The sequence below is a fragment of the Ovis aries genome, chromosome 11 (genome assembly GCF_016772045.2).
Source record: "Ovis aries strain OAR_USU_Benz2616 breed Rambouillet chromosome 11, ARS-UI_Ramb_v3.0, whole genome shotgun sequence".
NCBI lineage: Eukaryota > Metazoa > Chordata > Mammalia > Artiodactyla > Bovidae > Ovis > Ovis aries.
Genome location: NC_056064.1, coordinates 47,178,494 through 47,195,874, shown reverse-complemented (window position 1 = coordinate 47,195,874; position 17,381 = coordinate 47,178,494). Strand labels below are relative to the sequence as shown.

At 38.2% G+C, this 17,381-nt stretch overlaps 1 protein-coding gene across 7 annotated transcripts in view; it reads right to left on the bottom strand.

Moving 5' to 3' along the window:
* Nucleotides 1–17,381, bottom strand: part of TANC2 (tetratricopeptide repeat, ankyrin repeat and coiled-coil containing 2) — a 371,608-nt gene that overhangs the window by 295,649 nt on the left and 58,578 nt on the right. The window lies entirely within an intron of this gene.

Below are 17,381 nucleotides of genomic sequence, written 5' to 3'. Positions count from 1 at the left end.
AAGTCACCAAAAAAAGAGTGGCTTTTTAAATCAGTAGACTAATTACCAAATTATGAAGATTCAGAAGAATTATCATTGAAAGAAATATTTCTAACATTTAAAAAAATTTTAATTAATAGTTTTTTCAAGAAAGTATAACATTAGAAAGTAATGCGATATGTCTCACATCTTGTTATATAAATAGCTTATAAAAGTAATTTTTCACATACCATTTAAGTATGTCATGAATAAGTACATAAAAAGGCCTGCCTCTAACCATAACTTTTCATCAACAAATAATCCACTGATAAGAAGAAAATACAGAACTTCTCTGTTAAAAGGCAAAGTGAATCTAAGTAAACCATTGTTCAAACACTGACAGATGAAACAAAAAAACAGAGGCTCACAATTCTTTCACATAAACTTCAAACATACACATTCTCATTCTACCGGAATTACAGGATTTGAAAACAGAGAAACCTTAAAGAAGACAAATCTAACGCTTTAATTTTTCAGATGAACAAATGAAGAACTGGTGAGGTTAGTGCTTAAAGCACCTTTCTCAAGGTCACATAGCTGGTCAGTAGCAAAACCTGGATTCCTAAACACATCTTCTAATAAATAATTAATAACTACTGAGACTCACCCAAGATTAAATAGTAACCTGAATATTCCTATAACTATTAAATAAAGTTTGTGATTAAAAAACCTTTACAAAAAGAATCTCCAGGCCCAGATGGTTTCACAGGTGAATTCTACATTCACAAACATTTAAAGAAACAACAATTCTACATAATTTCTTCCAGAAAACAGGAGTAAAGGAACATCCCCAACTCATTTTATGAAGACAAAATCACTGTGATATCAAAGCTGGCATTACAAAAAACTATAGACTGACATCTCTCGTGAATATAAAAACATATAAACTCAACAAAGTATTAGCAAATCAAATTCAGTAATGTATTTAAAACAACAACCACCACCACATACACCAAGAGGGATTTATCCTGGGAATGCTAATAAGCTAGTGAACATTTGAAATCACTCACATAATCACTTACGTGGGCTTCCTAGGTGGCTCGGTGGTGAAGAATCCACCTGCCAATACAGGAGACTCAGGTTCAATCCCTGAGTGGGGAAGATCCCCCAGAGAAGGAAATGGCAACCCACTCCAGTATTCCTGCCTGGGAAATCCCATGACAGAGGACCTGGCAGGCTATAGTCCATGGGGTCAAAAAGAGTTGGACATGACTTAGAGACTGAACAACAAAAACAAATCACTCACGTAGTATTAATGATTCAAAGAAAAATCATTTGATCATATCACTTGATGTAGAAAGAGCATTTAACAAATTTTAAATCTATTCATGATAAACAAAAAAAAAAAACCCACAAAACTAGGAGTAGAGGGAAATTTCCTCAGCTGGATAAAGAATATCTACAAAAAACCTACATCATACTTAGTGGTAAACCCCAAAGATCATGACCAAGGCAAGAACACCCTCTCACCACTCTTAGCTCTCATCAGACTAGAAGTACTCATCAGTGCATACAGACTGGAAAGGAAGAAATAAAGCTATTCCTGTTCTCAAAAGACATTATTTTATACTTAAAAAATTCAAACAAATCTGTCCAAAGCAAACAATCCCTCTCCCCAAAAAGCCTCTTAAAATTAAGAATTAAGTTTAGCAAGGTCACAGCACAATGTGAAAAAAATCATATTTTTAAGTTATTCATTTATACTTTTATATATTTAGCAATGCACAATTAGAAACCAAAACTTCAAACACACAATAGTTAAAAGAGAAGAAATAGTTACAAAGCTAACAAAACAAATACAAGATCTGTATGCTAGAATTACAAAGTGCTGATGAAAGACATCAAATAAGACCTAAATAAACGAAAACATATGTTCATGGACTGGAAGATCCCACATGGAAAGATTTTAATTCTACTCCAATTCTATAGATTTAATGCAATTCTAACAAGTATCCCAGAAGGATGTTTTCATAGACTGTTACATCTTTCATACATTTCTAAAACATATATAGAAGGATAAAGGATCTAAAATATCTTAAACAAGTATGAAAAAACAACCAAGTGGTAAGAATCACTATACTCTGTATTAAGACTTACTATAAAGCTACAGTAATCAAGACAGTGTGGTACTGGTAAACTGATAGAAACAGACCAGCAGAACAGAACAGACCCAAGCAAGTACGGTCAACTGATTTGTGACAATGGTGTAAAAGCAATCAGAGCAAAAGAGATATAGCCTTTCAACAATGGTGCTGGAACAACTGCACATGCAGATGCAAAAAAAAAAAAACATGCACATCAACTTTTACCTCAGACAGAATATAAAAAGGCCTAAAAGTTTTAAGGAAAAAAAGTAAGAGAAATCTTTATGGCTAGGTTGGGCAGAGTTTCTAGCTATGATACCAAATGCCTAGGGGCTTCCCAGGTGGTTCCGTGGCAAAGAATCCGCCTGCCAATGCAGGAGACGCAGGTTCAATCCCTGGGTGGGGAAGAACCCCCTGGAGAAGAAAATGGCAACACACTCCACACCGGTATTCTTGCTTGAAAAATTCATGGGCAGAAGAGCCTGGTGGGCTACAGCCCATGCAGCTGCAAAGAGCTGGACACAACTGAGAGGCTGAGCACACGCACACACACAAACACCAAACCATGATCCATTTAAAAAAAAATTAAACTTCATCAAAATTAAACCTTTGCTCTGCAAAACTCACTGTTATGAGAAAAGCAAAATAAGTAAATCACATATCCCAAAAAGGACCTATATCTAGAATATGCAATGAACTCTCAAAACTCAATAGTAAGAAAACAAACAACCTAATTAAAAACTAGACAAAAGATCTAAACAGACGCTTCACCATAGAGGATATACAAAAAGCAAAATAGGCACATGAAAAGATGTTCCACGTCATTCACCATTAGAGAACATTAAAATCACAATGAGATACCAGTACACATTTTAATAGAGTGGCTAAAATGAAAAATATATTGACAATACCAAGTGCTAGCAAGGATATGAGACAACGGGAACTGTCATACACAGCTGCTGGGAACGAACATGGTACAGTCATTCTGAAAAGCAGCGTGGCAGTTTCTTATAGAGTTAAACATAATCTTACCATAAAATCCAACAGTCTTACTCCTAGGCACTGACCCTAGAGAAATAAAAACTTATGAGCACACAAAAACCTGCCTATGAATGTTTATAGTGGCTCTATTCATAATTGCCCCAAAATGGGAAACAATCCAAATGTTCTTCAGTGGGTGAATGAATAAACAATGTGAGTGAATAAACGAACTGTATTATATCTATACAATGGCGTATCGCTGGACAATAAGAAAGAACAATGTTGCAGGACCAACTTGGATGAATCTCAAAGGTATTATGCAGAACAAAAGGAGCCAGTCTTAAAAAAGCTGTATTATTCCATTTTCCATTAAATGACATTCTTTGAAGAAATTTTAAAAACTACAGAGATAGAGAATAAATAGTGCACTGGTTTCTAGGACTAGTGGTGGCAGAAGGTTATGACTAGAAAAGGGTATCATAACAGAATCTGTACCATCATGTACACTAATTGTGTGGTGGCACCACATTGGAGAAGGCGATGGCACCCCACTCCAGTACTCTTGCCTGGAAAATCCCATGGACGGAGGAGCCTGGTGGGCTGCCGTCTATGGGGTCGCACAGAGTTGGACACGACTGAAGCGACTTAGCAGCAGCAGCAGCTACATACATCAATGTGTGTATTCAAACTAATTGAACGTGAATGCCATACACACACCCCCAAGTAAATTTTACCTTATGATAGTTTTTAAAACTTCAATCACTACTATACAGTTCTAAGATCTCTTACTCTGCCTTTTCCTCCGGAAGCCTAACCCAAATATCTAACTTCCCCCAGATATCCCATCATCCCCTCAAACTTACTGTCCTAAGACTGATTTCATTACATTCCCCCTCAAACCTCAAGTGAATGGCAACCACAGTATACCCAGGCACCCAAGCCAGAACATGGTGTCACCCTTGAATCAATCCTGTGAGTTACTACATAACTAGGCATATTAAAAAGCAGACACATTTCTTTGCCAACAAAGGCCCGTCTAGTCAAAGCCATGGTTTTTCCAGTAGTCATGTATGGATGTGAGAGTTGGACTGTGAAGAAAGCTGAGCAGCAAAGAATTGATGTTTTTGAACTGTGGTGTTGGAGAAGACTCCTGAGAGTCCCTTAGACTGCAAGGAGATCCAACCAGTCCATCCTAAAGGAAATCAGTCCTGAATATTCATTGGAAGAACTGATGCTGAAGCTGAAACTCTAATACTTTGGCCACCTGATGTGAAGAACTGACTCATCTGAAAAGACCGATGCTGGGAAAGATTAAAGGTGGGAGGAGAAGGGGCCGGCAGAGGATGAGATGGTGGGATGGCATCACCGACTCAATGGACATGAGTTTGAGTAAACTCCGGGAGTTGGTGATGGACAGGGAGGCCTGGTGTGCTGCAGTCCATGGGATCCAAAGAGTTGGACATGACTGAGAGACTGAACTGTAACTAGGACAGTAACTTGATCTACAGCACTACTTGTACCTCCAGTAGCTCTAACGGTGCCTAGCACACAACAAGTGTTCAGTCAGTATTCTGTTGAGTGAATGAATAAAGCCATGGCTCTTACTTCACTGGACCCACACCCAATCAATCAAGTTCGGTTGATCCTTTCCTGACATCTCTCTGTGCTCACTGCCACCCTCTTATTTTAGGTTCTGATCACTCTCATTTGGTTGCCATTGCAGTTACTCCTAAAGATGATGTATTATTTTGCCTGCCCACCATCACACACACCCCCTTTCTGGGAACTACTCTTTAGCAATCCTCATTCCATCTACTAATTGTCAAGCTCTCTTACAACTTCATGGCTTTATATTTGCTGTATCCTCTTCCTGAAACTTACCTTTCTCCATTTCTCAAAATGGCTAGACTACTATTTACATTCAATGAGAGCCACTACCTCCTCCAAGAACTGTTCTATTTCCCAGTCTCAGATGGAGTCCTTCCTCTATGCTCCAACAGTATCCTGTGTAGAACTTTTTCATAATACTTCTTGCATTATATTTTAATTATATTGAATTACTTGTACCATATAATCAAATCTAACAGGATCTATGTCGTATAGGTGTAAATAAACTGCACCCCTCAGGACTTTACCTGGCCCATAGTAGGTACTCACTGTATAATCAGGGATGAAAAGATAGAACACAGAGAAAGAGGAAGGAAAGCAGCATTTAAATAGTATCTAATAGTACTGAAGCCTCAGAGTATGAAGCAATTGGAAGGTTAACAGAATGGAGATTTACTAGCAGTTGGACTAACAGTCTTTAAGATGGGAACAAAGACTGGCAAGGCAACACAAAATTCTGAGTAAAGAAATGGCTGATATGAAAAATCTCAGCAGTAATAGAATGAGGCTGAAGGTAAATTTTAGAGTAAACCTAGGCATTATTTTGAAAAAAAATTAATTTTTTATTTCAATAATGTCTTTCTCCCACTAAACATTCCCCTTCTCAAGCAGGCAAGTTCTTACGTGTGTGTGTGTGTGTGTGTGTGTGTGTGTGTGTGTGTGAAGTTATTACAAGTGTGTGTGTGTGTGTGTGTGTGTGTGTGTGTGTGTGTGTGTGGTTATCTGACTAAAAAAAAAGGCAGACAAATCTATTCCAAATATTTGTTTTTGAAAACCTGGTCCCTTATAGACACAAAAAGAATTCCCCTCACCAGGAACAATCACAGAAATCTGTCTTCTGAGATGACTGGCAGGCTTGTTTCCCAGGCAAAGTCTTTGTCCTATGTTTAGGAGTAAAATCCTATGGTTTAGGACCCAATCCTCAGCTTCGCGGATCAGAAACCAAGTCTTTAAAGATTTTCACAGTGGGTAAACCTCAAAGAGACTGAGTCACACCACAGTAGCTCTGTATCACCTAAAAATTCATAGCAAAACACCAGCATTACAGACAAATGTAAAGAGGTCGTGCCTTTCCTATTTGGGCTTGCTTTCTAACTCTTGGCATGGGAAACACCACTAATTTTAAAAATAAACAAACAAATCCGTACATCAGTAACAAACAAACAAATTTACTACATCAGTAAATTAAACTGGTAGGCTCCACTGGTTATCTACCTTCTTTTATACTAACAAAATCCCAATTTTTATTATTATTTTTCAAATGAGGCTGGCTGATCTTCTCCCTAGCCTCAGAGCCAAACCTTAATTAGTAAATGAATCTTAAGAACATCAACTGAAATTCCATTAACCGGTATAAAAAAGGTTATGTGCTATAATTTGGCCAGTGGCACATGAGGCAAATGGGAAAGCAGTAGCTTTCAGGAAAGTTCTTTATCTTAAAGATGGACCCAGGAAAGGGCCAGTTGTTCTACCTGACTTTGAACAACATAGTGTGTGGATATCCAAATTGAAGATATGGCAGTCCCTGTGTACCTACACAAGGACAAGCCTGAGAAGAAGAACAAAAATTCTAAAGATGGCAGAGCAGAAAGCTGCAAAGAAACTGGGTCCTTGATGATGCTATCAAGCTTCAGAATTAACTGATCTATAATCACCACACCTCTAAAATTCTTTATTATGCGAACTAATAAATTCCCTTCATATCTGGGTCATTCTAAATTAGATCTTTGGTAACTATAACCATTCTAACTGCTATAAGAGCAAATAAAAAATGACTATAAGATCTAATCCAATTTAAATTTTAACAAAAAAATTCTTCTTTCCTCTAGAAAGCTCAAATTTAGTAAATGTGGGGCAGAGGTACTGAGTTCAGAGGTTGAAATCTTTTCTTACTTACCAGTGTAAAATCCTACAATGGCTCATTGAGGCCTTAAGGATATAACATTAACTTTTTAGCATGTAACACAAAACACTGCATTAATTGACGAGTGATTAACTGTCCATTCTTTTCAGCAACTTTCTAATTCACCCTACTTTTGAGGAACAGAAAACTCTTATAGCTGCTAGAATACACCACACGGTCCCCCACCTTCATCTATTGGCAGATACGGCTTTCAAGGCATTGAAGATACATTTGGAACTCTTCTTAAAAAAAAAAAAAAAAAAAAACAAACAGGATTCTTGATGACAGGATATTGATGGATGAATAAAAGAAAATCATGACTCCCAAATCAGAATACTCTGAATGTAGAGAAAGAGTGAATTAACCTATTTTTCTCCAAGAAATCAAAGAAAACATGAACACAAAAAGATCCAAGAAAATGAGGTGGGTGTGCAGAGCTTGTTTAAATTTTTGGTTACTGAGTTTCTTTAAAGACAGACAACTTGTACTACAGCTGCTTTTCCTTTTATAAAAATATATTCTAGAGTTCCTTGAGGATAAGTCTATGAATGTGGGACTTCCCTGATGGCCCAGTAGTTCAGAATCTGCCTTACAGGGTAGGGGATGAGGGGTCGATCCCTGCCCTGGGATCGAACTTGTTTTCCCTACAGGGAAAGCAAGCCCGCATGTCACCTCTAGAGAGAAGTAACTAAGACCCAATGCAGCCAAATAAATAAATATATATTTTTTTAGAAAGAGTCTATGAATGCTATACCATAGCAATTTTTAAAAGATACTATTTTCCTTTTAGCAATTCATTTATTTCTTGGCTCTGCTGTTAACCTTTACTATCATGAGTACATGTATGTATATTTACTAAAATTCCCATATGTCACAAGTAGAAGTGAGTGTGATTATATTATACACGAGGAGATTAAGGGATGACTAGACTATAGAAGTGCCACACCACGTCCAAGGAGTGGTGGCTGCGCGGGCACTGGAGGGCCTAGAGGAGCGATCCCATGTTGAAGGTCAGGAAGGGCGGTGGTGAGGAGATACCCCTCATCCAAGGTAAGGAGCAGTGGCTGCACTTAGCTGGAGCAGCCGTGAAGAGATACCCCACACCCAAGGTAAGAGAAACCCAGGTAAGATGGCAGGTGTTGCAAGAGGGCATCAGAGGGCAGACACACTGAAACCATACTCACAGAAAACTAGTCAATCTAATCACACAAGGACCACAGCCTTGTCTAATTCAATGAAACTAAGCAATGCCCACGGGGCAACCCAAGAAGGGCAGGTCATGGTGGAGAGGTCTGACAGAATGTGGTCCACTGGAGAAGGGAATGGCAAGCCACTTCAGTATTCTTGCCTTGAGAACCCCATGAACAGTATGAAAAGGCAAAATGATAGGATACTGAAAGAGGAACTCCCCAGGTGGGTAGGTGCCCAATACACTACTGGAAATCAGTGGAGAAATAACTCCAGAAAGAATGAAGGGATGGAGCCAAAGCAAAATCAATACCCAGCTGTGGATGTGACTGGTGATAGAAGCAAGGTCATATGCTGTAAAGGGCAATATTGCATAGGAACCTGGAATGTCAGGTCCATGAATCAAGGCAAATTGGAAGTGGTCAAACAAGAGATGGCAAGAGTGAATGTCGACATTCTAGGAATCAGTGAACTAAAATGGACTGGAATGGGTGAATTTAATTCAGATGACCATTATATCTACTACTGCGGGCAGGAATCCCTCAGAAGAAATGGAGTAGCCATCGTGGTCAACAAATGAGTTCGAAATGCAGTACTTGGATGCAATCTCAAAAACAACAGAATGATCTCTGTTCGTTTCCAAGGCAAACCATTCAATGTCATGGTAATCCAAGTCTACGCCCCAACCAGTAACGCTGAAGAAGCTGAAGTTGAACGGTTCTATGAAGACCTACAAGACCTTTTAGAACTAACACCCAAAAAAGACGTCCTTTTCATTACGGGGAACTGGAATGCAAAAGTAGGAAGTTAAGAAATACCTGGAGTAACAGGCAAATTTGGCCTTGGAATGTGGAATGAAGCAAAGCAAAGGCTAATAGAGTTTTGCCAAGAAAATGCACTGGTCATAGCAAACACCCTATTCCAACAACACAAGAGAAGACTCTACACATGGACATCACCAGATGGTCGACACCGAAATCAGACTGAGTATATTCTTTGCAGCCAAAGATGGAGAAGCTCTATACAGTCAACAAAAACAAGACCAGGAGCTGACTGTGGCCCAAATCATGAACTCCTTATTACCAAATTCAGACTGAAATTGAAGAAAATAGGGAAAACCGCTAGACCATTCAGGTATGACCTAGATCAAATCCCTTATGATTATACAGTGGAAGTGAGAAATAGATTTAAAGGCCTAGATCTGATAGATAGAGTGCTTGATGAACTATGGACTGAGGTTCGTGACATTGTACAGGAGACAGGGATCAAGACCATCCCCATGGAAAAGAAATACAAAAAAGCAAAATGGCTGTCTGGGGAGGTCTTAAAAATAGCTGTGAAAAGAAGAGAGGCGAAAAGCAAAGGAGAAAAGGAAAGATATAAACATCTGAATGCAGAGTTCCAAAAAACAGCAAGAAGAGATAAGAAAGCCTTCTTCAGCGATCAATGCAAAGAAATCGAGGAAAACAACAGAATGGAAAAGACTAGAGATCTCTTCAAGAAAATTAAAGATACCAAGGGAATATTTCATGCAAAGATGGGCTTGATAAACGACAGAAATGGTATGGACCTAACAGAAGCAGAAGATATGAAGAAGAGGTGGCAAGAATACACAGAACTGTACAAAAAAGATCTTCATGACCCAGACAATCACGATGGTGTGATCACTCTTCTAGGGCCAGACATCCTGGAATGTGAAGTTAAGTGGGCCTTAGAAAGCATCACTACGAACAAAGCTAGTGGAGGTGATGGAATCCCAGTTGAGCTATTTCAAATCCTAAAAGATGATGCTGTTAAAGTGCTGCAGTCATTATGCCAGCAAACTTGGAAAACTCAGCAGTGGCCACAGGACTGGAAAAGGTCCGTTTTCATTCCAATCCCAAAGAAAGGCAATGTCAAAGAATGCTCAAACTACCGCACAACTGCAGTCATCTCACACGCTAATAAAGTAATGCTCAAAATTCTCTAAGCCAGGCTTCAGCAATACATGAACCATGAACTTCCAGATGTTCAAGCTGGTTTTAGAAAAGGCAGAGGAACCAGAGTTCAAATTGCCAACATCCGCTGGATCATGGAAAAGCAAGAGAGTTCCAGAAAAACATCTATTTCTGCTTTAGTGACTACGCCAAAGCCTTTGACTGTGTGGATCACAATAAACTTTGGAAAATGCTGAAAGAGATGGGAATACCAGACCACCTGACCTGCCTCTTGAGAAATCTGTATGTAGGTCAGGAAGCAACAGTTAGAACTGGACATGGAACAACAGACTGGTTCCAAATAGGAAAAGGAGTACGTCAAGGCTGTATATTGTCACTCTGCTTATGTAACTTATACGCAGAGTACATCATGAGAAACGCTGGACTGGAAGAGGCACAAGCTGGAATCAAGACTGCCGGGAGAAATATCAATAACCTCAGATATGCAGATGACACTACCCTTATGGCAGAAAGTGAAGAGGAACTAAAAAGCCTCTTGATGAAAGTGAAAGAGGAGAGTGAAAAAGTTGGCTTAAAGCGCAACATTCAGAAAACGAAGATCATGGCATCCGGTCCTATCACTTCATGGGAAATAGATGGGGAAACAGTGGAAACAGTGTCAGACTTTATTTTGGGGGGCTCCAGAATCACTGCAGATGGTGATTGCAGCCATGAAATTAAAGGACGCTTACTCCTTGGAAGAAAAGTTATGACCAACCTAGATAGCACATTCAAAAGCAGAGACATTACTTTGCTGACTAAGGTCCGTCTAGTCAAGGCTATGGTTTTTCCTGTGGTCATGTACGGATGTGAGAGTTGGACTGTGAAGAAGGCTGAGCACCGAAGAATTGATGCTTTTGAACTGTGGTGTTGGAGAAGACTCTTGAGAGTCCCTTGGACTGCAAGGAGACCCAACCAGTCCATTCTGAAGGAGATCAGCCCTGGGATTTCTTTGGAAGGAATGATGCTAAAGCTGAAACTCCAGTACTTTGGCCACGTCATTCAAAGAGTTGACTCATTGGAAAAGACTCTGATGCCAGGAGGGATTGGGGGCAGGAGGAGAAGGGGACGACAGAGGATGAGATGGCTGGATGGCATCTCGGACTCGATGGACGTGAGTCTGAGTGAACTCCGGGAGTTGGTGATGGACAGGGAGGCCTGGCGTGCTGCGATTCATGGGGTTGCAAAGAGTCGGACACGACTGAGTGACTGAACTGAACTGAACTGAGACTACAGAATATCACAAATTTACAAAAAACAAATCTATAAGAGTTTTCTTTATTTCAAATATGTAAAATTTTATAAGAAAATAAAAAGCTAGATATTCACTGTAAAAATTGATGTTAAAATAACTGATAATTTTAAGTGGATAAAAGTATAACTATATATTAAAATATATGTATGAAAAAGAAAGCGTTTTTAAAAATTACATATTTAACTCACTATTTAAATCTAATTTCAAATTAAAAATTAGACTATTTCCTAAATATTAATTTCTCATTGCACACTCTCAGATTTATGAATGTAGAAGTTTAAGTACATATCTAACATCCACTTGGATTTTTAAAGTAATTGGTCTGCAGGAATAGTGTGCAAATTAAACCAGTTTAAATCACTTACTCTTTTTAAAAAACCTTGCTGTTAAAAATATATAAGCTTGAATTAATAGTCAAAAACAGCTGTATCAAGGGAACTGCAATCAGTATTAAGAGACCACTATTTTAAACTTTAAGCACCTTGTACAAGTTGAAGATAGGCAGAAACTAAACGGAAGAATGGACATTTACTTCTTTTAAATCAGAAAATATCACTCACAAAAGGGCTTGGGCTGACAGCATAAACCCTATATAGCTTCCTCTAGCTTCCTTCTTTAGCAACAAGAATGTAAACAGTAAACTATGAGAGTACCAAACTATGAAGGCAGACAATGGATGGTGAAAATGGATTTTTGGGATGAAATAGTTAATATTACAATGCAGTACTAAAAAGACTTGTGACATTAAATTTTCCTGAAGTTCAGGGGAAGCACAATCCCAAAGCTCAAATAAGGGAAACTAGAAAGGAACCCAGAAGAATAGAAATGGAAAAAAATAGAAATTTATTTACTTTTGAATAAATTACATTTGAAAGCAAAATTTAGTGCAAAAGGTAACTATCTCTGGATAGTTACTCATTCAATATACGAATCACTGTATACCTAACGTAAGCTTGGAATAAAGCAATGTCACCAGTTAGCCAGTTTCTCTATCTGGAAATTTCAGGACAAATTATTTCCTCCCATTCTTTTCCTTTCTGAGCCATTCTATTAATTAAATCCCTTCTGCTGCTACTGCTAAATCGCTTCAGTTGTGTCCGACTCTGTGCGACCCTATGGACAGCAACCCACCAGACAGGCTCCTCTGTCCACAGGATTCTCCAGGCAAGAATATTGAAATGGGTTGCCATTTCCTTCCTATTTTACCTCAAAAATGTCTTTCCTGTGTATCCTCTTTATTCCTATCGTCACTTCTTTAGCCTTTTCATCATCTCAACTAGTATCTCCTCACTACAGTCCATTTTTTTACACTGATGCCAGAGTTATCTTCTTTAAAATGTTACTCATTCTTAGAACATATATTACTGAGTATTTACTATATGCCAGGCAGGTGCTAAGATACAGCAGTAGAAAAGAGATTAAACTCATCATGAAACTTTTATTAGATAGGAAGGACAGATAATTTTTTAAAAAACCAAGACATATCATAAGATAACTAGTGATAATTACAACAGAGAGAAAATATAAAAGGGGAGACAGAATAAAAAGGCAGACATAAAGAAGGGGTTAGGGTTTGACCTTACTTAGAAGGAAACTTCTAAATAAAGTCCCTATTGGAGAAGGGGAGCTATCATTTCAGGCAAAGGGAACAAGCATTAAACTCCTGAGCCAGGAGGAGGCTAATATGACTGAAAAGATGTGAACAAGAACAAGAGGTACAGGTAAAGGAAATGAAGTCAAAAGTAATCAAGGACAGATCTTATAGAATTATGGAAGGACACAGGCTTCTAAACAACTCCTGGCAGTCTCTAATGAATGTACTGGGCACCTCACTGCTGAAATTTGTCACAGTGGTCTTTGTTTCTGCCTGCCAACCTTCTTTCCCCACATGCCCATCCCCAAATATTCTGCCTTAAGCCTGTAAGAATGGATGAGTACACATCCACAACTATTTGGAGGCATTATTTAACTTAATTCCTTCAATTCTAATCTTCATATTTTCCACTGTAGTTAAGACTCCCTAACATTTTAAGTAAATATTGTAGGACTGTATGGGCAGAAAAATAACCAAGACCAATATTCTACTGCATTAAAAATGTTGTTTATTTATTTTTATTTATTTAAATATAACACACAGTTCAGTTCAGTTGCTCAGTCGTGTCCGACTCTTTGCGACCCCATGAATCACAGCACGCCAGGCCTCCCTATCCAACACCAACTCCCGGAGTTTACTCAGACTCACGTCCATCGAGTCAGTGATGCCATCCAGCCATCTCATCCTCTGTCGTCCCCTTCTCCTGCCCCCAATCCCTCCCGGCATCAGAGTCTTTTCCAATGAGTCAACTCTTCCCATGAGGTGGCCAAAGTACTGGAGTTTCAGCTTTAGCATCATTGCTTCCAAAGAAATCCCAGGGCTGATCTCCTTCAGAATGGACTGGTTGGATCTCCTTGCAGTCCAAGGGACTTTCAAGAGTCTTCTCCAACACCACAATTCAAAAGCATCAATTCTTTGGCACTCAGCCTTCTTCACAGTCTAACTCTCACATCCATACATGACTACTGGAAAAACCATAGCCTTGACTAGACAGACCTTAGTTGGCAAACACATAACTCATACAACTCAACATCAAAAAAACAAATAACCTGATTAAAAAATGGGCAGAAGAAAATAGACATTTTTCCAAAGAAGAAACGCAGATAGCCAATAGGTAAATGGAAAAATGCTCAACATCACTAGTTATCAGGGAAATGAAAATCAAAATCACAATGAGATATCACATCACACTAATCAGAATGGTTATCATCAAGAAGAAAACACGTAACAAATGATGGCAAAGAAAAGGGAATCCTCGCATGTTGGTGGTGATAATGTAAACTGGTGCAGCCACTATGGAAAACACTACGAAGGTGTCTCAAAGAACTAACAACTGAACTACCATATAACCAAGCAACTTCACTCCCGGGTATATATTTGATTTAAAAAAAAAAAAAGACCAAGCAGAAAAGACACATTCCCCCTAATGGTCACAGTAGCATTACTTATAAATGCCAAGGTATGGAAGTAACTTACGTGCCCATCAACAGATGAATGGATAAAGAAGATGTGGTATAAAATACAATGGAATGCTACTCATGGTCACAGTAGCATTACTTATAAATGCCAAGATATGGAAGTAACTTACGTGCCCATCAACAGATGAATGGATAAAGAAGATGTGGTATAAAATACAATGGAATGCTACTCATGGTCACAGTAGCATTACTCATAAATGCCAAGATATGGAAGTAACTTACGTGCCCATCAACAGATGAATGGATAAAGAAGATGTGGTATAAAATACAATGGAATGCTACTCAGCCTTCAAAAGAAAAAAAAAAGGAAATTTTTCCATTTGTACCAACATGAACACACTTGGAGGACTTTATGATAAGTGAAGTCAGTCAGTCAGAGAAAGGCAACAGTGATTCACTCATCTATGAAATCTAAAAACTACAACACACTAGTGAATTTAATTAAAAAAAGGTAGACTCACAGATATAAAGAAAAAATTAGTGGTTATCAGTGTGGGGGAGGGGTGAAATAAGAGATACAAATTATTGGGTGTAAGATATGCTATAAAGATATATGGTACAACACAGGGAATATAGCCAATATTTTATAATAACTGTAAATGGAGTATAACCTTTAAAAACTGTATAATTTTTTTTATTTTTTAAATTAATATCAATTGGATTAAATTCCTTTTAAAAATCAGGAAAGTCAAAGATACTGATGTAATTAATTTACATCTAAGGTGACTGTTCAAATAATAAACATACAAAATACTGACAAACCAACTCACAATGTCTAATTGTTACGCATATTTAACATGTTTTCATGATGATCAGAAAAAATGAGAGATCAAAAAAGAAAAAGAAAAAACAGAGAGCAAAAATACACACAAATAAAATAATAAAATCTCTTTCAACTACCAAAGGAAGTCACCAAACTCTTGGCTACTTTTTGCTTTGATATAATCCTTAATCCTTAAAATTTGTTAAAAACTGACTCACTACTTCAAAGAAATGACCTTTAGAGTTCAGATCTCAGTTTAGACTTAATTCCATTATTAACTGTCCCATTTATTCAGTGACAGGCAATATAAGGAAGAGTGAGAATTCAATTGTTTCTATTCCTATGGATGTCTACTAGCTACAAACACTGCTGCTGCTGCTAAGTCGCTTCGGTCATGTCCGACTCTGTGAGACCCCATAGACAGCAGCCACTAGGCTCCTCCGTCCCTGGGATTCTCCAGGCAAGAACACTGGAGTGGGTTGCCATTTCCTTCTCCAATACATGAAAGTGAAAAGTAAAAGTGAAGTCGCTCAGTCGTGTCCGACTCTTCGCGACCCCATGGACTGTAGCCTACCAGGCTCCTCCATCCATGGGATTTTCCAGGCAAGAGTACTGGAGTGGGGTGCCATTGCCTTCTCCGTACAAACACTAGATAAAGTCTTTTAATCTCAGGTAAACCTTTTCACCTCTCATTTGTAAAATGGAATGGTATTTGCTGTACAGATTAAATGAGGTAATAACATGTTAAAGTACTTTCCCTTTATGAAATATAGAACACAGGGAATGTAAGTTAACTGTTACTTAACACATGCTCTATCAAAGACAAGAAATGTAACCAAATGACTTCCTACATTCTCTTTCAACAAAATATAAATGTCAATATAACGACAGTATGAACTGTGGAGGGTAAAAAGGCAGTGAACACTTCTTACCCTTAGGACAGTTAAACTATTAGGGAAGCATGTCTAGAAAGTTTACATGTAATAAAAGGCATTACCTTAAGCTTCACATTAGGAATAAACACTAGAGTACATGAGGCACAAGAGTGATCACTGTGAACCTGAATAAGATACAAGCTGGACTTTAATGATTGGGTAGGATTTAAAGAAGAGACAAGTATAATGGCAAGTTTATTCCAGACAGGGTGAATGTCATGATCAAAGCGGCACAGAAAATATAAAGCATTAAGATCAATTTGGATAAAGCAGAAAGTTTCTGAGTAAGAGTTATAGGGAATAAAGCCAGAGAAGGAAGTTAGGTAAGGTCAGGTGCCAAGCTAAGAATTTTCTAATCAGGAAAATTAATATGGCAGCAAGATAAGAGTAGGGCGGGTGCTACTGAGTCAGAGAATATAGTAAATTTACTCATTAATTTAACAAATATCTGTTGATCTACTAATTTCCAGGCACCATTCTAGATGCTGGGACTAATACAGTCAGTGAACCTGTAGGACTTACATCTACTTACAAACCATGCAAACAAAGAAAAATATCTCAGAGTCATATGTACAACAGTTTAAGGACAGAAAGGGTAACAAGGGGATCTGAATGTGGTGGAGGCTGAGGAGGAAGCTCAGTGAGTGTTAAAAATAGAAAGCTGTAGGCATATGAGGGGCAGATAGTACACGGGATATCTCTGTATCCTTCCCTCAATATTGTCAAGAACATAAAAGAGCTCTTTAAAAAAAAAAAGTCTATTAAAAAAAGAAGAAGGTTGAGGAGGCAGAAGTGTTATTATCAAGGTCTCTGTAAGTACAGTGAAAGACTTTAAATTTTATACTTAAACCTACAGAAATCTATTATAGGGTTCTAAGATTAGGGTTTGGAAAACACCCTGATGCTGGGAGGGATTAGGGGCAGGAGGAGAAGGGGACGACAGAGGATGAGATGGCTGGATGGCATCACCGACTTGATGGACATGAGTTTGAGTGAACTCCAGGAGTTGGTGATGGACAGGGAGGCCTGGCGTGCTGTGATTCATGGGGTCGCAAAGAGTCAGACACGACTGAGAGATGGAACTGAACTGAAGATTAGGGTTTATAAAATCTGATGAAGTTTAAGATCACTGCAGATATTTACTAAGTCAGAACATGGGTAGGAGGACAAAGACTGGTTATTGTGAAATTACACAATATTATAAATCAACTATATTTCAATAAAAATAAATTAAGGAAATTTTTAAAAAAAGAACAACAAATAAATGGCACGGGGTAAGGGAAATCAGCAATTTTTTTTAACAACTCTGTGAACGGGTT